This window comes from Elephantulus edwardii, unplaced genomic scaffold (assembly GCF_000299155.1).
Source record: "Elephantulus edwardii isolate Elephantulus edwardi_28Jun2011 unplaced genomic scaffold, EleEdw1.0 scaffold00144, whole genome shotgun sequence".
NCBI classification, from domain to species: domain Eukaryota; kingdom Metazoa; phylum Chordata; class Mammalia; order Macroscelidea; family Macroscelididae; genus Elephantulus; species Elephantulus edwardii.
The window spans coordinates 3,642,263-3,669,806 of NW_006399894.1; the positions used below are offsets into that span (position 1 = coordinate 3,642,263).

At 37.5% G+C, this 27,544-nt stretch overlaps 1 protein-coding gene and 1 pseudogene across 2 annotated transcripts in view; both read right to left on the bottom strand.

Moving 5' to 3' along the window:
- Nucleotides 1-27,544, bottom strand: part of GRID2 (glutamate receptor, ionotropic, delta 2) — a 2,375,079-nt gene that overhangs the window by 1,818,809 nt on the left and 528,726 nt on the right. The window lies entirely within an intron of this gene.
- LOC102864773 lies at nt 4,926-5,266 on the bottom strand (annotated as a pseudogene).

Below are 27,544 nucleotides of genomic sequence, written 5' to 3' on the forward strand. Positions count from 1 at the left end.
GAGATTAAACAGAACTGGCTTTGACAAGCACTGTGGCAATTGGACAATTAAAACAGTCGGAGGGCGGGGGAAGAAGAACAAACTGGGGAAGAGGGTAGAGAGAATGGTACAGTAATGAAGGAATGAAAACCCAAAATCCTTGTAAATGTTCATTAATACTAATAAAATTTAATTAAAAAAAAAGAGAGATTGAGATTGTTCACAGCTTTAGTCTGCATGGCTCCACAGTCAACACTCTTGGCCCCAGCAGCCAGGACATTAAAAGACATATTACAGTTGGAAAGTCTGCTGTTAGAGACCTCTCTAATGTACTGAAGAGCAATAGTGTCTCTCTGGAGACTAAGGTGCATCTGATAAAGGCCATGGTCTTTGCAATCACTTGTTATGCATCAAAGAGTTGGACAATGACTAGGGAGGATAGAAGGAGAATTGACACCTTTGAGATTTGATGTTGGAGAAGAGTATTGAGGGTTCCATGGACTGCTAAGAAAACAAACAGATTCTTCCTATAGAGAGTTAAACTGGACTGCTCCTTGGAAGTAAGGATTCTGAGGCTTCATTTGACATACTTCGGGCATGTTGTAAGGAGAGACCGGTGTTTGGATAAGGACACATCATACTTAAGAGGGTGGAGGGCAGGTGCAGGAGGGGAAGGCTCTCAATGAGGTGGACAGATTCAGTGACTGGGGCAATCCAGATGGGTATGCTGGAGATAGTGAGACTGGTACAGGACAGAGCAGGGTTTAGGGCTGTTGTTCATAAGGTCGCTATGAGTCACAAGTGACTCAATGACACATAACAACAACAATAATTTTCAATTGAAAAAATGTATTGAAACCACAAGGCTAGGAAATGCAGAGCATGAATTATTTTACCCTCATCTCTTTACTTCATAGTCTAATTTCTCCTTTAGGTTCTAAGAATTTAAAGGCTTTCCCCCCTAAAAACAGCCCCTCTTCATAGTATGTAACCCACTACTATGAAGTCCACTTGCACTTGCAGTGACCCTCCACAGAGCTCTGGTGGCTTAGTGATAAGGACTTGCACTGACAACTCAAAGAAATGTAGGTTGTATCCATCACCTGTTCCATGGAAGAAGGATGAGCAATATCTTTACATGTGATTTACTGCCTCAGAAAAATCTGTCAGAGGGTCAATACACATCAACAATAACAACACCAATTACAACAATAATGGAATTTTCAAGGTAATTTTTAATAGAAGACTACCTATCTTTCTTCTGTAGAACACCTAGTTGTACCAATATTTCTGCTAGCAAGCACTATACATAGCCCATTATACAACCAGAGCTACTACCATATAATAATGTTCCACTTCTTTAAAGTTAGTACTTTTCAAAGCATAATAATTTTATTCACTTTCTATCTGAATTCTTTTCACTAATTGTACCTTGCTAACAAGACCTGTCTCATTCTAGGTTTTGAATCATTGTAGTAGGTGCTATCTTTCCATTTAATTGTTACTCACCCCGTGTAACTCAAAATAATTATCTTTCTCACATTCATCGAGCAATTAATTATGAATCCATGATTCTTCCATTTCTTTGTATCACTCATTATTGAACCATTATATACACAATAGTTCTTTCATCTTGATTGCACTACAATGCGGCCATCCTTGCTAAACTCCCTTTATAAACTTTTGGTAATTCTCTCAAACCAGTGAACACACAGAAACAGCATTAAAACAGGGACCAAATGGTTGGGGACCACTTAAGCCAGCTTAATGTTTGTAGGTCAGTTGGAAAACCATTCACCAGGGAGTGCTAAAGAATTGGAAGATGAGCTCTTATGGAAATTGGTATTTTATAGACATTTACTTGTAGGAGTGTTGCAAAATACTTGATGAGTAGAAAATATTGCTTCTTACCAATTATCTCCCCGCCCCCCCCCCAAAGAAAAGAAATATAAAGGAACACTTGGGAATTTCAGTCTAGATGACCTGCCTATAATACTAGAAACTGTTCTATGGTAATTCGTTTTAGAAATTCATTCCAAGTACATCCTATCTAAAATAAAACATAATGAAGTGTAAAATAAAACGAAACACACAGAAGCCAGAAATTATATTCCACAAGGTTAAGTTTTATGGAAACAGTTGTCAGAACAGCACAAGGAAACACAGCATGGTTCAAACTCAGAAAAGGAGTGTGTCAGGAATGTGTCCTGTCTCTGTACCTTTTCAAACTATGTGCAGAACATATTATTTGGATGTCGGTCATTATGAGGAGGAATGTGGCATCAGAAGTGGAGGAAGACTCATTAACAACCTGTTTTAATGCAGATGACACCACCTTGCTTGCTTGAAACTGAGGAAGACCTGAGGTATTTGCTGCAGAAGGACAAGGATTGCAGTCTTCTATATGGATTGAAGTTCATTTAAAAAAAAATATTCTCACCACTGGCCTAACTGGCAGCACCATGAAAGAGAGGAGATTGGAATTAACAATTTCCGTTTGCTTGGCTCCAAAATCAACACTCTTAGAACCAGCTGTCAAGAAATCAAAAGACGAATTGCATTAAGAAATCTGCCACTAAGGACTTCTCCAGACTGTTAAAGGGCAACAATGTCAGCCCTGAGACTAAGATACACCTGATCCAGGCCCTGGTCTTTGCAGTTACTCGCAACATATCAGAGAGCTAGACAATGACTAAGGATGACAGAGAAAGAATCAATGCCTTTGAGTTTTGGTGCTGGAGAAGAATATTGAACATTCCATAGACTGCCAAGGGAGCAGATCTGTCCTGGAGACAACGAAACTCATTACTCCTTGGAGGCAAGGATTATAATTTCTGTCTCATATACTTTGGGCTTGTTGCAAGAGACCAGACCTTGGAGAAGGACTTCATGCTTGGAAGGGGAGAGAGACAGTGCAGAAGAGGAAGACTCAGGATAAGGACACAGTAACTATGTTAACGGCGGTAGGTATGTCAAAGAGAGTGAGATAGGCTCAGTAGAGGGCAGAGTTTAGAATTAATGCATAGGGTCACGAGAGTTGCAGGCGACTCAACAGTACTCAGTACCACCAAAGTTTTATGTTATGATAATACATAATTAAGGCATGACAGTATCTCTTGACTAAGACAGATAATACTCTTAAAAGAATGTTGCCTTTTTGTATTTTTTATATGGTATTTTCTAAAATACTTATTGACCAACTAATTTCATTTTATCAATGGAAATGTTAACATTGAATAATAGTTTGAATACTCTAAAGACAAAAGGTTTACCTTAAGTGAGGTATTCAATGTGACTGAATTACCAGAATTTTATCTAATTTTTCTTTCTTTTAAAAAAAATAAGTGTGTTGTAAATATATAGTTGAGTATCTTAAAAACAAACAAACAAGAAAACTCACTGCAGCTGACCAGGAACTGACTCAACAGTGTCATACTCTATTGAGCTTCTGAGGTCTTAAATCAGGCAGGAGAAGATTGCCAGTGTTTTTCCCTCAGAGCCACTGGTGGACTTAAACTACCAGAGAGGTGTAGTCTCTGGGTTGTAGTGCCATTCCATATGGACTATGCTCCAGGGTTATCCTACCGAGTTTGTTAAACATACTAACATACATTTTATTTTATTTTAAAATTCATATTGTCATACATTTTATTTAGATGTATTCATTCTACTCATAGCTGAAACTTAACCAATGATAAGGTACAAAAGGTTACACTGAAGACCCTGTAGTGAGAGTGTCTGGATGAGAATACAAAGAGCTTGACAGAAACCCAGGTACAATGTAAGGGTTTGGTAACTATTTAGATTGCAATTATATATTAGACACTAGGTTAACTACTCTATAAGCCTTATCACACTTAATCCTCACAATAACAATAAGGTTATCCGTTTCATTCAAAGAAGAGAAAATATGAACCCAAAGAGACATTATTAGCTCCACCAATATTATATTCACCTATGTGCTAGAGGATTTACCAGCAATGAGGTTTCTTCTGTGTATAAATGCAAGCTCTATTTATACTGATATACATACAAAGTTCATAAATTTTATATACATTGTTTTTCACACTGGATCTTTCCCCTTTACTTTACCCATCCAGAAAATACTTTTTTATTACTGGCATATTAGATTCTGAAAAATTTCACACACAACAGGCCTAAGAAAATATTAAAAAAAAGAAAAATCTGAACCCTACATTCTCATTCTCATATTCTCTCTCCCTCCCTCTCTCTCTTTCAATCTCTCTCTCTCTCTCCACACACACACACACACACACACACACACACACGCAGATATGTGAGTGTGTATGTGTCACATATATACAGAGAGAACACCAGTAGCCTAGTAGTAAGCTGTGATGCAATATCAAAGGTTTAAATCTACCAGCTGCTCTGTAAGAGAAAGATGGGAAAATGTCCTCTTATGTGATTTATAGTCTTAAAACCTGCTTGAGAGTCACCTATGACAGCATGCAACGACAACGTCACTCCATAATATATATGTGCATTATCACTTTTTGTGCTGTTGGGTTTTTTGTTTTTTCCTTTTATTGCTCGGGGGTTTTTTGTTGTTGTTGTTGTTTCTTAAAGACTTTTATTATTAAAAGCTTTACTTTTTGTGTTTTTTTCCCTAGTGAATAAAAGTGTGACTTCACTGGACCGAGCCTGTGGGAAGCCTGGGGCAGGGACAAGAAGTCTCTGAGGTCAGATGTCTGAATCTCCATCTGCTGTCTGAGCCTGGTGGTGGCCATCTGTGAAGGGCAGCACAGGAGCTCTCTCCCAGCAGAGCTATAGCACCGTGGTGGCCAGGCTTGCCACCTTCTGCCCCTTTGTCCTGCTGCACCCTGTCTGGCAGGGCATATCAGTGTCAGCCTGGGTTCTCCTTTCAGGTTTCTAAGTTCTGGTCTGAGAGCAGGTGGTGGTCTCCCTCCCAGTGTTTGCTTCACTTAGTTTTCCAGCATCTGCTCACAAGTGTGGGCCACAACACTGAGCTTGAGGGCCAAGCTTCACGGCCATCTCACAGTCCTTCCTTGAAGAGTAGCTGGAGCCCTCATGGGGCTGCCCTGTGGCCAGCTGGGTGAGGTAAGGGATCTGGGCGAACAGCTCCACCTCCACGTGTTGGACCTAAGCTGTGAAGGCAGCAGCCTGCCGGTCCAGCAGCCGCTCAGTGGTTTTTTCCTTGGACATCCAGGATCACGTTACTTGCATTTTGAAGAATGGCACCAATTTCCCGCTGGAGGTCTTCCAGGGCGCGCAGTAACTCGTTCGCCAGGCTGTAGGTAGCCATCATCGCCCTAAGAACCCTCCACAGGAGACTCTCCTCTGCGAAAACCGACGCTAGATCCTGTGCTGCTGTTTTTAATATCCAACTAAATATAGATCTAATGTCTGTCTTTTATTTACATCTATAACAAAGGGTTGTTGTTGTTTTTTTAAGTCAGATCTCAAGTTTTGGGTGTTTTAAATGAACCAAAACTGCTAACACGGCGATATAATTATGAAGGTATTCAGGAGCTAGAAGAGAAAACAAATCCCAGAAGTTATTGCCTTAACCAAATGGAGAAAGATTAGTAAAGGTTCCTTTGATGTTGGTATTTTCGTAAGTTAAAGCAAAACTGGTTTTTGTACTTGTGCTATCCAGCTGTTTGATAGATACGGAGCACTGTGTTGTTTCGTGTATTTTCATTTAAAAGCAAAAGGAGTATGCTATAAAAGAATTTATAGTTTGAAAAAAATAGTGAGCAGTGACAAAATCTCCCTTTGTGAGCTAAATTTCCATTTAAGAAGCTCTGGCAGCATAGTCCCCAGGAGGTTGCCCTGTTAACCCAAAGGCAGAGCCTCTTGTGGTTCAAATGTAGCAGTAGGTCTTCGGGAGAAACACGGGTCAATCACTGGTGATTTAGAATCTCTGAAAAGCTGCTGCAAGGTCAGGTAAGAGTAGGTTCTGAATCGACAGACGCTATTTGGTTATTTGATGTGGCGCTTTTTTTTTTTTTAATCTTTTTAAAAACTTTTATTCTGTCCAAACAATTATTCCAATTCTTTTTTTTTTTTTACCTTACAACATAAATACATTTTTTAAATCTAAGATTTAAGATTTAAAAATATACCAAACACTGCATGGTAATTTAAACAACATGTAATACAGCTTTCTCTACCTTTCCCCCAAATGAACTTATTATATATAGGCCTGATAAAAGCATATACTAAGGTATGTAGAAGGAATACCATTACAGAATACTCAGTTTTGTTCGCTTTTTAACAAGGAATAAGTCCAACTTGGCATTCAGATGCAGCATATGAACAAGACTCAAGTGGGCTACATATCTTAAACGAATATAGAAATTGATTTCAACAGTCTATTAATTTAACTGTGTACCCAATTATTAGCTATAATATTTGGAAATGTTTGAGAATTATAAAATTACTAAATTTTTAAAATATTTTCTACATATATAGATGTAATGATAGTCATAAGAAAGTAATGTAATGATTTTTATTAAAATAACTAAGAAAACTGCTAACTTGAGAGAAAGAAAAATATAGAAAAATATACTCAGGTCCAAATAATTATGTCTATCTATCTATCTATCTATCTATCTATCTATCTATCTATCTATCTATCTAGTAGCCTAGTGGCAAGAAACTGTCCTGCAATCCCAAAAGCACATGACCAAGGCCACCAGGTGCTATGCAGTAGAAGGGTGGGCAATCTCCTATCATGGGATTAACTGCCTTTGAGTACCCACCAGAGAGTCAAATATGAGTTGGTACTGACTCAACAGTATACAACATCAACAATAGATGATTGATTGATTGATTGATTGATTGATAGATAGAAAATTGTCATGTGCCATCAAGTCACTTGCGACCCATAGAGACCCTATGTATAGCATGTCTAAACTCTGCCCTGTCCTGAGCCAGTCTCACTAATTCTGACACACCAATCCCCTTTGCCCCAGTAATTGTATCAATCCATCTCATCTGGGGTCTTCGTCTCCTGCACTGTCTGTCCACCCTTCTGATCATGATGTCCTTCTCCAAGGACCAGTCTCTCTTGGCCACATGCCCTAAGTATATATAGATATGTTGTTGTTACTGTTGTTTACCATGAGTTAACCCCAACTTCTACTTGACCTTCTGGCTGGTTTTCAGAGTCAGTTAATTACACAGGAGGAAAGTGCTCTTCCTTCTTCCAAGGAGCAGCTGGTGGATTTTAACTCCATACCTTTGGAATTGGAATGCAGTTTCTTGTCACTGTGCCACCAGAGCTCCGTAGGTAGGTAGGTAGGTAGGTAGATAGATAGATAGATAGATAGATAGATAGATAGATAGATAGACAGACAGACAGATAGACAGACAGATAGGTCACGATGGCACCTAGTAAATAGTATAAATATATAAAATAAATTTAGATTTCTTGTTATGGCCCCCTAGTGGGTGTAGAGTTGTACTGTCAACTCAAAGGCACAATTTAACTGGAAGAAAAATGATGGACAATCTTCCTCCGGGCATTTTACAGCCTGTGAAAACACACTGGATGGCTATTTAGGAGTCAATCTTACTTGATCATAATGTATTTGCCAGTTAAACATCACATTAACAATTGTAAGATAACATTATCTTGTATATCAGTACAGTTCTGTTCAGTGTAATTTCTTCGGTCATTCTGCAGTCAAGAGAAATCAATACTTCTCTTATAATCATAATATTTTAGCTATTTCTAAAGCATCATATGCCATTTATAGATTTTTCACTAATGCTAACATGATAATTTTCTAAATTTAATATAATTATATGTATGTTAATTTTTCCAAAATGTTTCAGTAGTCTTCCAATTTTTTATTACTTTTTCTCTTGAAGAGGCCAAATTTTAAATGAGAAATACTAAAACACGATAGTCAGTTTTTAAAAACTGACAACTGAGTTAGATATTGTAAAAAGCACACGATAGGGTGAAGTCATTGTCATTGAAATCTAAAAGAAGGAAAAAAATACACTGAAGGTATATTACGGTCCAGAGGGCTATTAATCATGATGCTTCAGTGAGTCCAACAGGTAATATGATTATCCTCATTTTAGATTGAAAGAAAGCTCCTTTTATAATAAATCCTTTTTCTATTAAAACCAAGATATCTGCTTCAGTGGGCATCTTTGACACTTATGTAAAAGTGGTTATGAACAGAAACTAAACTAACATTAGTCTGTGGATCTGATTTATTTGGGTCCTTTTGTGAGAATGCTACAGGATCAGTGTTTTGTTCTGCTGTAGGTAAAGGACTCAGAGCCTCCTAAAACTATGATATTTGTTCACTTATGTCCATCCAAGCATATTGGTCAGCATTAAAATAAAAAGAAAACCAAAGCAAGCAGAGTTATTCAGCTGTGATACTGTTATATCAAGAAACTCCAGCCAATTACAAACAGCTAAAGTTTTTACTGTCCTTGCCTTTATACAATTGTTCTTCTAAAAGGAAATGTTTCAGATGCATCTGAATGATGTTACATAAGTAATTATCACAAATTAAAGTGGTAGAAAAATAAATGTAGTTATTCCCATGTTAATGTTTCTACATTTTTCCAGATTATATCTCAGGCTTTACCAGTCCCTATTTTTAACTTCTTGTTAATATACTTCATTGAATGTTTAAATAGCAATACTTGACCTCATCATCCTTCAATTACACTTATTTCTGACTTGTCTATTCTAATTTATTATCTGTTTATCAGATACTCAGGCTGAAAACCGTCAGTATGTTTGTTTTTATTGCCTTACCAAATCCAGAAAACAACCCTATGGATAATTTAGTAGGAAAAATAAACATTTTCATCTACTTCTCTACCTAATTTGTCATTATTACAATTTAGACAACTATTGTTTCTCTGAAGGCCTACTAGCTAGTTTATGGGTCCTGCTCTATTCTACTCAGCACTGTTATTGTTATGTTCTTGTTATGTTCTTGTTATGTGCCATCAAGTCACTCATGACTAATAGTGACCCTATGTACAACATCCCTAAACCCTACTCTGTCCTGTGCCAATCACACCGTCTACGACACACCCATCCAGATTACCCCAGTCACTGAATCAATCCACCTCATAGAGGGGCTTCCTCTCCTGCACTGTCCCTCTACTCTCCCAAGCATGACGTCCCTCTCCAAGGACTGATCCCTCCTTGTAACATGTCCAAAGTATGTCAGACGAAGCTTCAGAATCCTTTCGTCCAAAGAGCAGCTTGGTTTAACCCTCTCCAGGATGAACCTATTAGTTTTCTTAGCAGTCCATTGTATATTCAATACTTTCTCCAGCTCAAAGGCATCAATTCTTCTTCTATCCTCCCTAGTTATTGTCCAGCTCTCTGATGCATAACAAGTGATTGCAAAGACCATGGCCAGTATCAGACACACCTTAGTCTCCAGAGTGATGCCACTGCTCTTTAGTACTTTGGAGAGGTCCCTAACAGCAGACTTTCCCATCACACTACATCTTTTAATTTCCTTACTACTGGTGCCAAGAGTGTTGACTGTGGAGTCAAGAACTGCGAGAAGTCCAGGCTGGGTTTAGAAGGGGTCACAATACTAGGGGTAATGTAGCTAATTTAGATGGATTTTAGCTGAAAACAAGGAATACCAGAGGATGTCTATCTATGTTCCCTTGATTATGCAAAGGTGCTTGACTGTGTGGATCATAACAAACTATGGATGACTCTGAGAAGAATGGGAATCCCAGAACACTTGATCGTGCTAATGCGAAATCTATACTTGGACCAAGAAGGAGTCATCAGAACAGAACAAGGAAACACCACATGTTTTAAAACTGGGAAGGGTGTACACCAAGGATGTGTCCTACCTTTTCAACCTGTATGCAGCATAAATCATCCGGGAGGCTGGGCTCTATGAAGAGAATTATGGCATCAGGATTGGTGGAAGATCTATCAACAATCTGTGATATTCAGATGACACAACCCTGCTTGCTGAAACTGAAGAGGACCTGAAGCTCTTGCTGCAGAGGGTCAAGGACTACAGCCTTCAATATGGACTGAGGCTCGATGTCAAGAAGACAAAGATTCTCATCATTGGACCAATTGGCAGCATCAGGATGGACGGTGAAGAGACTAAGATTGTTCACAGCTTTAGTTTGCTTGGTTCCATGGTCAACACATCAACACTCTCTATACTCAGCAAATTATCTTAAAATTCTTATTTCAGAATTACTTCTTTTACCCCATCAGTTAACTTTTAATAACTACTTTAACATCAAAACCAAGAGTGTCAAATAAACATTTTAAATGTTGGTGTCCAAGACTCTTGACAACTAAAGCTCAAGAGCATATTCCCAGTTTAGCATTAGCTACTTTGTTCTACAAATTTTCGGTTTAGATCAACAGTCATGGCTGTTTAGTGTGGATTCTTGAACTTTTATACTGACTTCTGTATACAACAAAACACTGCCAGAGTGCCTCCTAATAGAATTATGTTTCATTTTATGAGTCTTTTTGCAAACTATCTCTTTCAAAAAGTCCTCCTTGACCATTAAGATAAGAAACTTATTCATGTTCAGTTACAGTAAAAGAAGAATACATGCATGGAGTTTATTATTCAGTGTGGCTTTCCTGGCCTTCTGAATTTGACTTGACCATGTGAATGGGTGTGAATATGTAAATAAGATGTGCTAGCATATTCACAAACGGATTGACTATCTCAGGATTACACAAGGGGGCTGGCCATTCTCAACAATTTTTAAGGGGATTGACTGAAGCGAAGATGCTTCTACCAAGTCTGTTGGACAACTTGGGGTCGATGTACATAACTGGCTGGACTGAGAACTCTAACACTGCCCTAAAGCCATGAGACTCAAGGCTGAAGTTTCTGTGAGCACAGTTCAGGAACCATCCTGACTATTCTGCTTCTGTGTTGTTAGCCTAAATTAAGATTTTGCAGCCATTACCTTAGCTCTCTCTGGAAGCAGGACTGGCATCACTTCCTAAATAACCTGCCTCCAGAAACTCTGAACTTTGATAAATGTCGATGGCTGTAAACGGGCTTCAGAACTCTTGTTCATAGCGTCGTTATGAGTCGTGCTCAACTTGAAGGCAATCAACAACAACAACAAATATATATATATATAATTTTCAATATAGTACATATATAAATATTAAGTTTTATATTATATTAGTATTAATTTTAATTATCTATCTATAGGCTGCTCCTTGGAGGCAAGGATTCTGGGGCTTCGCCTGACATACTTTGGACATGTTGTAAGGAGAGACAGGTCTTTAGAGAGGGACATCATGCTGGGCAGAGTGGAGGGACAGCACAGGAAGGGAAGACCCTCTATGAGGTGGATTGATTCAGTGACTGGGGTATTCAGGATGGGTGTGTCAGAGGCAATGAGATTGGCACAGGATAGAGCAGGGTTTAGGGCTGCTGTACATAGGGTCGCTATGAGTCAGTCGCAAAAGACTCGATGGCACATAACAACAACATACATATTTACACACACGCACACAGAGGGAACGTTAGTGGCCTAGTGGTAAAAAGTTTTGCTATGATCCCAAAGGCCTGCAGTTTGAAGCCAACAGCTGTTCCATGGAGAATAATGGGCAATATATACTTGAGCAACTAACTGCCTCTGAAAACCTGGTGAAGGTTCAGCTATCAGTTGGTCCTGGCTCAATGGTACACAACAACAAACCGTGTGTGTGTGTATGTGTGTGTGTGCGTGCACGTGCATACAAGGGAACAACTCTGTTGGCCTAGTTGTAAGAGGCTGCACTGCAAACTTGAGGCAGGAGGTTTGAATCTAATTATTGCTCTTCAGGAGACTGATGGATAATCTCCTCTCATGCAATTAACTGTCTCTGAAAACCCACTGAAGGGCCAGTTATGAATTGGACCCCACTCTAGGGCACACACCAACAACATACACATCAACAGTTAACAACAACATACACATATATATTTATACATACACATATTATTTAGGTAACACAAATTAATGCCGGTGTGTCAAAACTGAAGAAAAACACAAAAGTCACTAGTCTCAAGGTGATTCTGATTCTCAAAAAAAGGAGGCACTGGGTTTCTGGCAATATATGTCTTTACAGCAAGAGTCTGCCCATATTTTCCCCACAGGGAAATTTGGTAGACTTAATGCTACCACCCTTCTGGTTAGGAGCTGTGTTGTAGTAGACAGTTCAAAATTACTTTCCTAGCCATTGCATTGTCTAAGCGTATCGCAATGGGAAAGTCTGCTGTTAGGGACCTCTCTAAAGTACTCAGGAGCAACAGTGTCTCTCTGGAGACTAAGGTGCGCCTGATACAGGCCATGGTATTTGCAATCGCTTGTTATGCATCAGAGAGTTGGACAATGACTAGGGAGGACAGAAGGAGAGTGGATGCTTTTGAGCTGTGGTGCTGGAGAAGGGTTCTAAATGTACCCTGGACTGCCAGGAAAACAAACAGATTTATCTTGGAGAGGATTAAACCAAACTACTCCCTGGAGGCAAGGATTCTGGGGCTTTGTCTGACATACTTTGGACATGTTGCCAGGAGGGACGGGTCCTTGGAGAGGGACATCATGCTTGGGAGGGTGGAGGGACAGTGCAGGAGGGGAAGACCCTCTATGAGATGGATTGATTCGGTGACTGGGGTAATCGGGATGGGTGTGTCAGAGGCGGTGCGGTTGGTGCAGGACAGAGCAGGGTTTAGGGCTGTTGTGCATAGGGTCGCTATGAGTCGGAAAGGACTCTATGACACATAACAACAACCACAACAACAAGCCATTGCATTCAGGGTTGGTGTTTTGTTTTGTTTTGTTTTTCACGTGGCTCAGTGGGATTACAGTAATTATGTGAATGAGGTAATGGCAACTTTTGCATGGAAATAAACAAACAGAATGTATGGATGACTAATGAGGGTTTGGTCAGTTTTGCCCTTCCACTAGGCTTAAACTGAGTACGTTTAGGTGCAGAAAGGAGTATTTTCACTTTTTCCCAGAAATAAGAAGCAAAAAGTTCAGCACATCTTTTGTGCCAAGATTGCTGTGGAAGATCGAGAAGGACAGAAATTAAGATACTCGAACAGAATCAGAGGTAGTGTAAAATTAGAGAGCAATGTGAGACAAAACTGAACTGGAAACCACTATCCACTGCAGTCAGAGTGGAGGGCCTGGGCCCAAGATAAGAATGGCTTGGGTGGGGGTGGGGAGCGTCATAATAGACAGGATAAAAACAGCTCTGTAATGCTGGACCATTGTTGCAAGCTTGAAGATCAGTGGGCTCGTGGCCATGTCTAAGATTTCTTGACTGAAGCCTTGTGTCCTGACTTCTTCCTATTGAATCATAACCTGTTAACTTCCCTAATAAATCATGTTATTTTAAGTATGGTCCATGAATTCTGTGTAATTAGTGGGTTTAGTAGTAGATTAGAGAAAGCCCTGGAAGAAATAATTCGTCTTAGAATTGGTTAAAGCAGGTGTGGGAGCACAGAAGCATGACTCATCCGAGAAGAACAGGCTTTGTGATGTTGATGTATGAATGAGGACTCTTCCCCCTTGTGATTAGTGGAAGTCAGATGCTGTTACTCCCTTGCTGGTAGTACTGTTTTTACAACAGCACAGCAAGAAATGTATTGAAATTCAATCCATGAGTGGCATTGAGTTAAAAAGACAAAGGAATAGAGAGAAGAAAACTGCCAAATATTACCATATAAAGTCTATTGGAATATTTACTCATATCCATGTTATTATTGCCAGCATTTTTGTTCCTCTTCTATGTTGATTTTCAAGTTACTGAAGTGTAGTCATAATGACCAGATCTGCTATATCTTAATGAGTGATCCCTAGGTGATGAAAGCAACATGAATTTCTGCTTTTAAATCTAAACTGAGTGAGTTTACTGTGTCAAATAGTTTATTTAAAGGAATTAAAAAAGCTTCTAAAAATTTGGCAAATATATTTTAATAATACTAATGCAAACAGTAAAATTTTGCATGATCAGGCAGTATCAAGACATGTTAAAATTTTGAAAGAAGTATTTTTTTTGAAAGAAGTACTTTTAAGAAAGAAATTTTGTTTAAATGTACCAAATAGAAATCTAAATGTGTTTAAGCAATTATATACGTTGACATATTATTTGTCAGTAAACTAAACTATGAATTTATTTTGTAAAATATGAAATTATTAAAAAAATATTTATAGAGCTTTGAGTCTTGTCTTTGCCTAACATGCTAAACTCTGCCTGAAGCATAAAAACTAGACTGCCGTTCTTATCTTTCATTGCAGTTGGGTGTCAGGAGAAGGTAAAGAAAATTTCTTGTTATCTTAATACAGAAAAGAAATCTACTTTTAAAATGATAATTTAGCAATTATAGACACACAATTGAAAGAAATAGAATTGAGAACCCAGAAATCACCTCATGTACCTTCATAAACTGGTTTTTCACAAGAACACAAAATCAGTTAACAGGGTTAAACAGCAACCTTTCTAACAAATGTTATTGTTATGCGTTGTTGAGTCACTTGTGACTCATAGGGACCCTATGTATAACAGCCCTTTACCCTGCTCTATTCTGTGTCAATCTTGTTACCTCTGACACACCTACTGCCATTACCCCAGTCACTGAATCAATCCATCTCACCAAGGATCTTCCTCTCTTTCACTGTCCTTCCATCCTCCCAAGCATGATGTCCCTCTCCAAGGACTGCTCTCTACGATGAAACTTTTTGTTCTCCTAGCAGTCCATGGCTTATTCAATACTCGTCTCCAGTGCCAGAGCTCAAAGGTATCAATTCTCATTCTATCATCCCTATTCATTGTCCAGCTGATGAATAGCTAGTAATTGCATAGACCAAGGCGTGGACCAGGCATACTTTAGTCTCCAGACTGACATGATTGCTCTTCATTACTTTGGAGGGGTCTCTGACAGCAGACTTAGTCAATCAAATTAGACTTTTAAATTCCTGGCGGCTAGTACTAAAAGTGTTCATTGTGGAGCCAAGCAAACTTAATATGTTAATAGTCTCAATCTCTTCAGCATCTATGATGATAATGCAAATTGGCCCAATGGTGAGAATCTTTGGTTTCTTGATGTTGAGCTTCAATCCATACTTAAGGCTGCAGTCCTTGACCTTCTGCAACAACCATGTCAGGTCCTCTTTAGTTTCACATGCAGGGTTTTATCATCTGCATAACGCAGATTGTTGGCAAAGCATTCTCCAATCCTGATGCCACAGTTTTCCTCTTAGAGTCCAGCCTCCTGGATAATCTGTTCTGCATATAGATTGAAAAGGTATGAAGATAGGACACATCCCTTGGATAAACTCTTCCCAATTTTGAACCAGGCAGTGTTTCCTTGATCTGTTCTGACGACTGCCTCCTGGTCCAAATATAGGTTTCATAGAAGCATAATCAAGTGTTCTGGGACTCCCATTTTTCCCAGAGTTTGCCACAGTTTATTGTGATACACAGTCAAATACCTTTGTATATAGTCACTACAACACAGATAGACATTCCTCTGGTACACTCTGCTTTCACCCAAATCCAACTACCACGGCCTCATCTAAATCCAGCCTGTACTTCAGCCAATTCTCTGTTGGTTGCATTTTTTTAAAAAAAAATTTTTTTGTTGTTGTTGTTCTTGTGATTTGGTTTTGTTTTTAATGTGAATAGGGATTTGATTCTTAGAAGAACCTAATAATATATTTTATTCTCTTCTGGTCATAGAGTTTTTGTTATGCTTACAAGTCTAGTCATGCTGTGGAATAGGGTTACTAGAGTTATTAGCTTTCTTCTCACGGATTTTACAGTCTTTGGTTTTACTCCTTGGTCCCTGATCCACCTTGAGGATTGTGTGTGTGTGTGTGTGTGTGTGTGTGTGTGTGTGTGTGTATGTGTATGCTGTGAGATATGAGCCTTGATTAAATTTTCTGCAGATGGTATTCCAATTTTTCCAACATGACTGGAAAGCCATTAAAACATTTTTAAATTAAACTTTAAAAGACTTTAAATTAATGGTTAAAAAATTATTTGACAGGGTAAAAACAAAACTCACAGACTGGGGAAAAATATTTGATAATGGCATGTCTGAAAGGTACTCTGTCTAAAATTTACCGAATAAATATAAAAAATAAAATTTATAGAATACCACATAACAAAAAAGTTAAACAACCCAATCACAAAATGAACACAGAGTATGAATGGATACTTCACAGAAGAAGACATTGGAAAACAAACACATAAGAAAATGTTCCAAAATTATCTATCAGAGAGATACAAATCAAAACAACTATGTAATATCACCTTATCCCAGCAATAATAGCAAATTATAGTATGGCAGCAAACAATAAATGCTGGTGAGGTTCCAAAGACTGGAACTCTCTCTTATTCACTGCGGATGGAGATGTAAACTTGTAGAACCATTATAGAAGGTGATATGGTACTTTCTCAAAAACTTGGGGGGGGGGAATATCATTTGTCACAGTAATTCCACTCCTAGGAATATACCCTGAAGAAACCAAAGCCACAACTCAAAAATATATATGCCCTTTTAAAAATTATTGTTGCTATGCTAGTCATACAAGCAAAGAGATGGAAACAATTCAAGTGTCCATCAACAAATGAATGGACAGAAAAACTATTGTATAGTCACACAACGGAATATCATGGCACAATGAAAAACAATGAACTCACGCAACTTTAAATAATACGGATGAGCCCAGAGGACATTATGCTGAGGGATATATCTCGGTCATAAATTGACAAATACTGTATAACAACAGAGTTGTAAAACAAAACTGACATGGGAGTTTGGGGGAAGAATAGGAACAGAGTGGATAAATAACAGCACTGGAACAGATGAGAGGAGGAACTATCTGAAAGGAATATATGATTAGGCATTATAGGTATGACAACAACCTGCAACAAGAGGTACACTGCAAAGCAGAGTGGAGGAGAATTAGAGAGGCGAGAAAAACGTCCAACAGAAAAAAAAATGAAAGAAAACCCAATTTTTCTGTAACTTTCTTTAAAATCACAATTTTTTTAAAAAATTAAATACATCTTTATACTATATACTAAAAAGTTAATCAACACTTCTTAGAACAAACAACAATAGAAGTATCACTGAGTGAAACAGATTTATTTGAATGTGGCCAGAACTCATCCTCATCATGCCCAACTTTCCATCCATTGAAGATACAATTTCTGTATTTGAACCACATTATAAGGTATTACATATACTAAAACATAAACTAAAATAAAAGCCCATTTAAATGAACTGATTTAATATATTTTGATTGTTGTTGTGTTGTGCTGTAGAATTGAGTACGGCTCACAGTGACTCTATGTAAACAGATCTGAACCCTGTCATATTCTGTGCCTTTCTTAAATCTCAGGTGCTCTCAAGCTCATTGCTGGAATCACTTTCTTTCCTTTGCCATTTCTCCACCTTTCCAAGCATAATGATTCTCTCCAAGAAATAAGCTCTCTTAGTAACATGCTCAAACTATACTACTTTCTCCTAAGGTAATATTTTCATAGGAAATTTTGCAAGCAACCTAACAGTATTTGATTTCAACAACAATAAGAAAATTAGGAGACCGTGAGTCAAGAATGCAGTATGGGAAAAAACAAAGATAAAAATCTATATACCACCCATATCTAAATAGTAGTTTCTGTACTTAAGATGATCAATATCACTGTGACTTTTTCACAGTATATGACACATTACATTTTCCATAATCAGTACAATAAATTACTAAGTAGAATACTGGAAATCTATAAATTTGTTTTTATCAATTTGTTGGTATTTTATCTCCTGCAGAGTAGTGGGTATTTTCAAACCATCTACAAGCACCTCCAAGGGAGAAAAATGTAGCAGTTGGCTTTCCTAATGATTAATTTGAAAACCCTATGAGGCAGTTCTATTCTGTTCTAAGAACTGGCATAGATTCAACAGCTATGAGTTTTGTGTTTCAGTATTACATTAATTAGTAAGACAAAATATTAATTTATTTGATTTTTGTTTTTAGAATAATATGAAAAATATATTTTTAGATTATATATAGATTTATTGGGCTTTCTTACTACTTTTGATTTTTATTTTTCATTCTTCATATGAAAAAGAATAAAATAAAGACAGAAATAAAGGCTAAAGATAAATATAAATATTTTCTGAATCTTATTTTTTCTTTTCCATTCAAAAAAGACTAGGATGAAGATTATCAAAGCATTTAGTACGCTAGATTAAGCATAAAATCTGGATATTTACTAAAATTCTGATTGAATTTTAAATAAGTAGCTGAATGTCTGAGAGAATGGAGAGAATATACTGGCTATTGTTGCAACATAGAAATAAAACCAAATATTTCAATTCTCAATAAAGAAAAACAGTCAATTAAAAGAAAATATGCTCATTTGACATAATTTGATAAACACTGAATAGCTGTACTAACAAAATACCAACTTGCATGAATCTCTCCATTTAACAGAAAGAGCCCATTGAATAACCTGCAAAATAAAGAAAATAAAAATATTTAAAGTCATTCTCAAGCCACTATTCAAAGACACACACAACCTCTACACAGGCAAAATTATTGTATCACTTTCACAGACCCTATACCCTTAATGTCTGGGTTCACTTGCAGTTCTGCCCCTGTCTTGCTGCAGACACTGGACAAGGAATGAAACTGCAGTGTTTTGACACTCGGTTGACCCTGCTGACTGTGACTGTAAGTGGATTTCTTCTTCCTTCCTCTTTGAAGTCTAGGAATGAGCAAGTTTAGCTTTCCTCAATTAGCTTCCTCAAAACAACTATGTCTCCGACTGATGCAGGAATTTTTGACTCATTTTGGTTTAGCTTTTTAATAAGTGTCCCCATAACCTCCCTTTTCTATATAAATCATTTCCATAAGCATGAATATCTTAAACAGTTGAGGGAGAAAAGGAGACAATTCCTTCTGAGGGATTTACAGCCTCCCACAAACTCTCTGGAGGGTCAATTATGAGTTGATGAAATATCAGTTATAAGTTTTATCTATTAAGTTTTTGACTAGATTAAATTTAATTTGAGGACATTTTTGGAGCATTGTTTTTTGCTTTGTTTTCTTCCCTCCTCTGATGGCTTCTCTGTAGGGAGTTGCACTAGTACACAAAGAGTCATTTCTTTCTAGCAGAAAGCACTAGGAACTCTGAGAGAGAAAATGGGAAATCTCTTGCCCTCATTTATTGCTTTTGGGAAGCTATTTGGTCAGCTATGAGTTGATTCCAACTTGACAAGAATGAGGTTGGTGTTTTTGTTTGGGGTTTTTTTTGGTTTGTTGTTGGTTTTTTGTTTTTACTTTACCTCGCATAATGCACTTCTACAGAGACTGACTCTTCTGATATTATGTCTAAAATATTGAAAATAAGGTCTAACCTCCTTCACTTCTAACGAACATTCGCTCTGTACTTTTCCCAAGTACATTTTCACTGTACTTTTTCCAAATGTTTGTTCTTTTGGCAACAAATGTTCATTTGGCAGCCAATGTTATAGTGAGTATTCTCCACCCACACTGTAATTCAAAGGCATTCATTCTTCATCCATTCTCTTTACTATCTAATTTTTATATGCATATGAGATGATTGAAAATAACAAACATGGCTTAGGATAGGCATACTAGAGTAATGGGGGTAGGAGTGTCAGAGACAATGACATTGGTTCAAAATAGGGTAGGATTCAGAGCTGCTGTGCAAAGAGTGGCTCAGGGCTGCAGTTGACTCCAGGACATATAACAACATTATCAGGAGATTTGAAGACACATAACAACATCAACAATAACAGCAGTCCTCAAAACGTCTTTATTTTCAACACTATAATGAAACTTTCTGAAGAAACTTTCAGCCAAACTCTAAAGACTTAATGATTTACAACACTCTCAGATGATGTTGTGGACATTACCATACATTTAGTTAATATTGTTTAATAAACTTTGTGCCTAAAATTCCTTAACTGGGTGATGAGTATCTGTGGTGAAATCCTCATGGCTTAGCTAAAGACAACATAGGTAAAGAAACAGTAGAGTTTCTAATTACTCGATATGTGGGATAAGGTTTTTAAACTATCATCTAGTAAATGTGAACATATTTTTCAATGTAGAATTGGAGGAATATTTGCAAAGAGATGTCAGGAACTCCCTATTTCACAAATGAACTGATGCTATTAATAGGCAACTGTGACAGCAAGGATGTGCTTTTAAATGAGAACCTCATTTTATCACTGTAACATGGTCTTACTGGCATGAGTAGGTCCTTATTAGAGTGCATTGTTTTTACTGAAATGTCTGTTCACCAATCCAGGTAGCATACCATACACTGAAAAACAATTACATCTGTTATCAAATACATTTAACATAAAAAGATGAGAATATTTTTTTCTGATCAATTATATAACTTTATAGTCAAATATTCCAAATAAGTTTTATGAAACAGTGGTACATAAGAAATAAGATATTACAAAATACAGGGATGGTTATAGTTTTACCAACAGATGATTTATGCCACAATAAAATGTCACATATATGCCGCAATAGAATTCAACTTGTTAAGTATAGAGAAACACACTTACAAAATGAGCAGTAAAGAATTTAACCTTGGAAAATGTTGTAGAAGTAGTCTCAAAGTCCTTGGAATATGCTCCTTTATAAAACTATGTTTATCTGAGGTTCTTGGGTCATGACAGTCTATCAATGTGGCAATGTTATTTTTGTGTAAGATTTTAGGACTCATGTAATTACTTCAATCTTTGTGGAGTGTTTCAAGACTGAGGTAGGACATGATAGTAGTCAGTCACGTCTGTTTAACATGGTCCAATTAAGTGGATACCAAGGCTCAAGTGAATTTCTTTAGTTGAAAACACTTCATGTACATTGTCATACCCCATGGCCAAGAGAAATTAACATTTTCCATGAATGTGTTTAAGTCATTAGAAATTATGGTGAAGCTTAACTTGCTTTTTCTAAACACACTATCAGGAAAGGTCAATTATTAGAAAAGGGCATATTGTTTGATAAAGTAACAGATTCAGATAAAATGAAAGAAATTCTTATAAATTTGATTGACACAGAAAAGTCACGCAGTGAACTAAAACACATCAATGACTGTAAAGATACTACAAGTTTAGGCAATGTTTCATTCTGTTATACAAAAGTTTGCCATGAGAGTCACATAATGTTGTTGTTGTTATGTGCCGTCGAGTCATTTGCAACTCATAGCGACCCTATGCACAACAGCCCTAAACCCTGCTCTATCCTGGGCCAACTGCACTGCCTCTGACACACCCATCCCAATTACCCCAGTCACCGAATCAATCCATCTCATAGAGGGTCTTCCCCTCCTGCGCTGTCCCTCCACCCTCCCAAGCATGATGTCCCTCTCCAAGAACCCATCCTTCCTGGCAACATGTCCAAAGTATGTCAGACGAAGCCCCAGAATCCTTGCCTCCAAGGAGTAGCTTGGTTTAATCCTCTCCAAGATGAATCTGTTTGTTTTCCTGGCAATCCATGGTACATTCAGTACTCTCCTCCAGCACCACAGCTCAAAGGCATCAACTCTCCTTCTGTCCTCCCTAGTCATTGTCCAACTCTCTGATGCATAACAAGCGATTGCAAAGACGATGGCCTGTATCAGGCACACCTTAGTCTCCAGAGAGACACCGTTGCTCCTGAGTACTTTAGAGAGGTCCCTAACAGCAGACTTTCCCATCACGTTATGCTTTTTGATTTCCTGATTGCTGGTGCCAAGAGTGTTGACTGTGGAGCCGAGCAAACAAGCTGTGAACAATCTCAATCTCTTCGCCATCCATCCTGACGCTGCCAATTGGTCCAGTGGTGAGAATCTTTGTCTTCTTGACATTGAGCCTCAGTCCATACTGAAGGTTTCAGTCCTTGACCCTCCACAGCAAGTGCATGAGGTCCTCCTCAGTTTCAGCAAGCAGGGTTGTGTCATCTGCATAACGCAGATTGTTAATAGATCTTCCACCAATCCTGATGCCACACTTCTCCTCATAGAGCCCAGCCTCTCGGATAATCTGCTCTACATACATGTTGAAAAGGTATGGAGACAGGATGCATCCCTGGCATACACCCTTCCCTATTTTGAACCACGCAATGTTACCCTGCTCTGTTCTGACCACTGCCTCTTGGACCAAGTATAGGTTTCGCATTAGCACAATTAAATGTTCTGCGATTGCCATTCTTCTCAGAGTCAGCCACAGTTTGTTATGATCCACACAGTCAAATGCCTTTGCATAATCAATGAAACATAGATAGACATTCTTCTGGTATTCTCTGCTTTCAGCTAAGATCCATCTAACATCAGCAACAATACCCCTAGTACCACGATCCCTTCTCAACCCAGCCTGGACTTCTGGCAGTTCTCTGCTGATGTGCTCTTCTAATCGTTTTTGGATAATCTTCAGTAGAATCTTGCTTGCATGTGAAATCAACGACACTGTTCTGTAGTTTCCACACCCAGCTGGGTCACCCTTCTTTGGAATGAGAGTCATATAGAAGACAATAAACAACATGTGTCCCTTCAGAAGAGAAAATATGGAAGGTCTCCCAATAGACCTATATGTCTCCATGCAGACAATGGTCCATGTGCTTCCTCACATGGCTGATTTCAATCTGTATCCTTTCATTGTATTAAAGTCATGAGTCTAATAATTACCTATTATTTCAAATGCTGTTGTTGTTGTGTACTGTCCTGTTGGAACCGACCCCTTGCTGACCCTCCAGCAGGTTTTCAGAGGCAGTAATCACATAGTAGATTGCCCACCCTTCTCCTGCAGAAAAGCTGTCAGATTGAAACTGTGAGGCTTTGGGATCAAACCAGAAAACGAGACGCCTTGTGAGCTCATATCTAACTTAGCTCAGGTCAATTTCACATGATTAAAAATATTCCAATAAACTGATGATTTCATGTAAGTGTTCATGACGTGCTTTCTATACAACTAAATGCCGTGCATACATTAAAAAACAGTTCTCCTTTATGTTTCAGTACTTTATAAAAACTGGGACTTGAAGTATTTTGAAGACCTAGAATATTTTTTTCTTCTTTTTTACTGGTTCTCAAGTCTTATCAAGTCATCAAAACCAGTCATTGACATTCATTTCTACTTATTCTAGTTTGCCATCATTTACTATTAGAAAATGTGGGCAAAGTGTTATATCATTTTCTTCAAAAATTGACCATGTATGTTGTTGTTATGTGCCATTGAGTCACATAGCAACTCTATGCACAACAGCTCTGAACCCTGCTCTATCCAGTGCCAACTTTATTGTCTCAGACACACCTGCCCACATTACCATAGTCTCTGAGTCATTCTACCTCATTGAGGGTCTTTCTCTTTCGTCCTTTCCCTCCACCCTTCCAAGCATGATGCCCATCTCCAAGGACCAGTTTTTCCTTACAGCCCAAAGACTGTCAAAGGAAGCTTCAGAATATTTGCCTCCAAGGAGAAGCCTGATTTCACCTTCTCCATGATGAACCTGTTTGTTCTCCTACCAGTCCATGGTATATTCAACATACTTCTCCAATTCCATAGCTCAAAGACATCAATTCTCTTTCTATAATCCCTAGTCATTGTCCAGCTCTCTGATACATAACACTTAATTGCAAAGACTGTGGCCTGGATCAGATACACCTTAGTCTCCAGACTGACATCATTGCTCTTCAGTACTCTGGAGGGGTCCCTGACAGCAGACTTTCCCAATGCAATTCATCTTTTAATTTCCTGGCTGCTGGTAACAAGAGTGTTGATTGTGGAGCCATGAAACTTAAGCTGATAACAGTCTGAATCTCCATATTCTTCTAAAATCTCTTCTCTACTTCAGCTGTACCAAATAATAAAGGAAAGAGAGATTTATCACTTGGTCAGGAGTAGATCTTTGAAAATATTACAATTTGGTGCTGTCTATTGGTTCCAAGTACTGATAATTTTTATTTTTTATGCACAAGAGAGAAAAACTTGCTGATTATGTACCATCTTCACAAAGGACTGGTACCTACTTACAACATGCCAAAGCCTGTGATAGAAAGTCTTTGAAAATGAAGACCGCTAAATCTTGTTCCTATTGAAAAGTGTTTTATTTCAATTTTACTATATTTGACTATTTGAGCAATATTTTGTGTTTTCTCGGTATAGACCTTACATTTATCTTCTTACATTCTCAATACTTAATCTTCTCAATCTATTTCTTCCTAGTGATTTTACAAGTTTTGCTAAACATGTGTTCACATTCATCTTTCTCTTTGATTACTAAATAGATATATTAGAAATTAAGTAGGAAAAACTCTGGTGATTGTTAAAACCTTTGGCTATTAACTATAAAGTCAGTGGTTCAAAATCACTAGAGGCTCCACAGGAGAAAGAACAGTCAGCATTCATAATTAACACAGCTCTGAAAACTTCATCGGGTTTTCTACTCTGACCTATTGAGTTGGAATTGACTTGACAGCAATGTATTTGAGCAAGCTGGGTTCTGGATATATTTGTTCTATTACTAGAGGTTTGGTTAATATAAAATATTCTTTAAAGCTTAATTATTGACTATTATAACAGTGGTTTCATGAATTCTATATTTAGGTTGATCTCTAAAATCAAGAATTACAGATCAGAGAGGGTATTTAGATATAACTGATTAAAACTGACCACATTTAAAGCTGTGTCAATACTTGAAAAATATTTCTACTTTGAAATCAAAAGAAGAAAAAAGAAACACACATTATCTGAGAGTGGAAGGGGAAAGATTAATTAGCTTTTAAAGGAGAAGGTATTATAAAGATGACAATATGTCACACAGACTGGTACTAAAATACCAGAATTCCATCTCTCTGAAAATGCTTCTGGACACTTGCCCCCAACTCCCACTTTGAACATTATAATATCAAGGCATACTCAACTGGTTTGAAATTTTAATAACATTTTTAAAGAGCGAAATTAATGTGTTTTGACTAAAAAGGTTAAAGGAGCATTACAAAAGTCATATTTCTTTTTAATTAAGCAGTGTATTTCACTTAAGATAATGTTCTTGTGAGAAAAATGATACTGATGGCTGATAAATTATATAGAGGATGAAAAAGTTTATTTTGAAAGTAAGAACATTTGCTTCCCATAATCTTCACTTGAAAGAACATTATTGCTATTTATGAAGTGAACTAAATGAATGATAGATTAAAAGGTATTTGATGGTGTTTAATAGCTTGATAACAGAGGAAGATATATAGTTAAATGACAAATTGCTAAATTGTAACATTAATAATGACAACATTTAAAAGTCAAGAAAACAAGAATGCAAATAATCTTGAATACCAATTTATTGACATATGCCTAATTTTTTCTTATATCTATTTTTACTTGTAGCTACTCTATTTTTATTTGAAAAACAGTACTACCTCACAAATAACTTTACTTAAGATTACAAAACCAGAATTTCTGTATTTCTATAAAATTCTAGATATTAAATGTATTGATCGAGAAATAGATAATGTTTTTCTGAAGATATTTTATGTTGTTGTTGTTATATGTCATTGAGTCACCTGTGACCCATAGAGACCCTATGTACAGCAATTCTGAACCCTGCCATGTCCTGAGCCAGTCTCACTAATTCCAAAACACTAATCCCCATTGCTCCAGTCACTTTATCAATCCATCTCATCTGGGATCTTCCTCTCCTGTGCTGTCCCTCAGCCTGTCCAAGCATGATGTCCTTCTCCAAGAATCAGTCTCTCCATATCTAAGAATGTATTGTTGTTGTTATGTGCCATTGAGTCACCTGTTACTCATAGCTACTTTATATACAACAGCCCTAAACCTTGTTCTTTCCTGTACCAATCTTACAGGTTTTAACACACCTAGCCCCATTACCCCAGGCTGTGAGTCAATCCATCTCACTGAGGGTCTTCTTCCCTTGCGCTGTCTCTCCACCCTTTCAAGCATGCCCTCCTTGCAACATGTTCAAAGTATGTCAGATGAAGCCTCAGAATTCTTGCCTCCATGGAGCATTCTGGTTTCACCTGATGAACCTGTTTTGTTCTCCTAGCAAGAATGTATTAGAAATTGCAAAATTTCATAAAGCGGTACATTAAAGCAGTAACAGCTTTATTGCACTGCTATGTTTTGATGGAATTAATGAAAATAACCTAGACTCAAAGTTTTTTCAAGAGAGTTTTACTATATCAAATGTATCTGTACCAATTATTAAAATAAGGATTTTGAGAATTCACTTCAAATATACAGATACATTAAAATTACTATAAAAATTCACTGCATTATCTTTTTTGGTGTTTAAGGAAAACAGAAGACAGGTATTACTGTATACTAAAATGAGTACAGCAGTTTAGCAATGTCAGTGTACCAATGACCTTGGGATATTCCTTTTCACTATGTCTGTAAACAGTTCTTTCATTAAGTTCTAATGCATGACCTGTTTCTATAGGAATGTTTTGTTTATTTGTTGTCTGTTTTCTTGTCTCTGTCTAACCAAATAGCAAGGTTTGAAAACTTACATAGAAATAAAAAAGTATAAGAAACTCTCAAATTGCCATCAAGTCGGAATTGACATATAACTGACGTTCCAGTGGGTTTTCAAAGGCTATAAATACCATGGGAGGAGACTATCCATCTTTCTACCATTGAACAGATAGAGGTTATGAACTACCAAGGAAACACATCATTTGGGTTAATAGCACACTTCTGTATGGACATTATCATCCGAGCTCCCTAATATAGAAAGTCATTCAGAAAAAGAACATAATAATAGCTTCATAGTACATTTTTCATCCTGTAAGGACTAAATGAGTATGATATTTTTTTTTTATTCAATACTATTTATTCCAATTTTAGAAAACAGGATCTGGGGCTTTAAGGTTTATCATTCAGAGATATTTTCCAGCCAATGATTAACTGTTTATTTAGTGCTGAAGTAATTGTTGTATTAATGGAGAAAGGATTAGGATATGAAACAAACCCCACCCTACTAGAGGCTTATATAAATTCATGGGACCTCAGCTCCAGGCACCTTTTTTCATTGGAAATGCTTTCTTACTTGAGACATAACTTCTAGCTGTTCTCTAGTCTCGACACCAACAGTCTGCATCACCCATAGTCACCAATAAGCTGTGTCACAAGTGACAGTCAGTCTATAGGATCCTTCCCCATCACTCATCAATTTCTCCAGAACTGGCTGTATAGTTACAGCCATGTGTGTCACTCCCCTGATTTGTCTCGAGTCTCTGGGTGACCTTCTAGCAAATCTGAACCCAAGGTCCTTAGAGGAAATGGAGAACTGAGCCATGGATGGAGCTGTTCATATTACAAAGTATGAACATATACAGCTGGTTAAGCTTTTGGGACTACGTAGATCTGAGACTTCTCATAGAGCGTCATTAATCTTAGCAAGATGAATTATGAAAACACAGGACTGTGAAGTGACTATGGTATCAATAACCAAAAAACACCACCTTAATTGAAAATTAATTGGATTAAGTTTTTCCAAAAAGAAAACTGAGATTCAAGTTATTATTCTA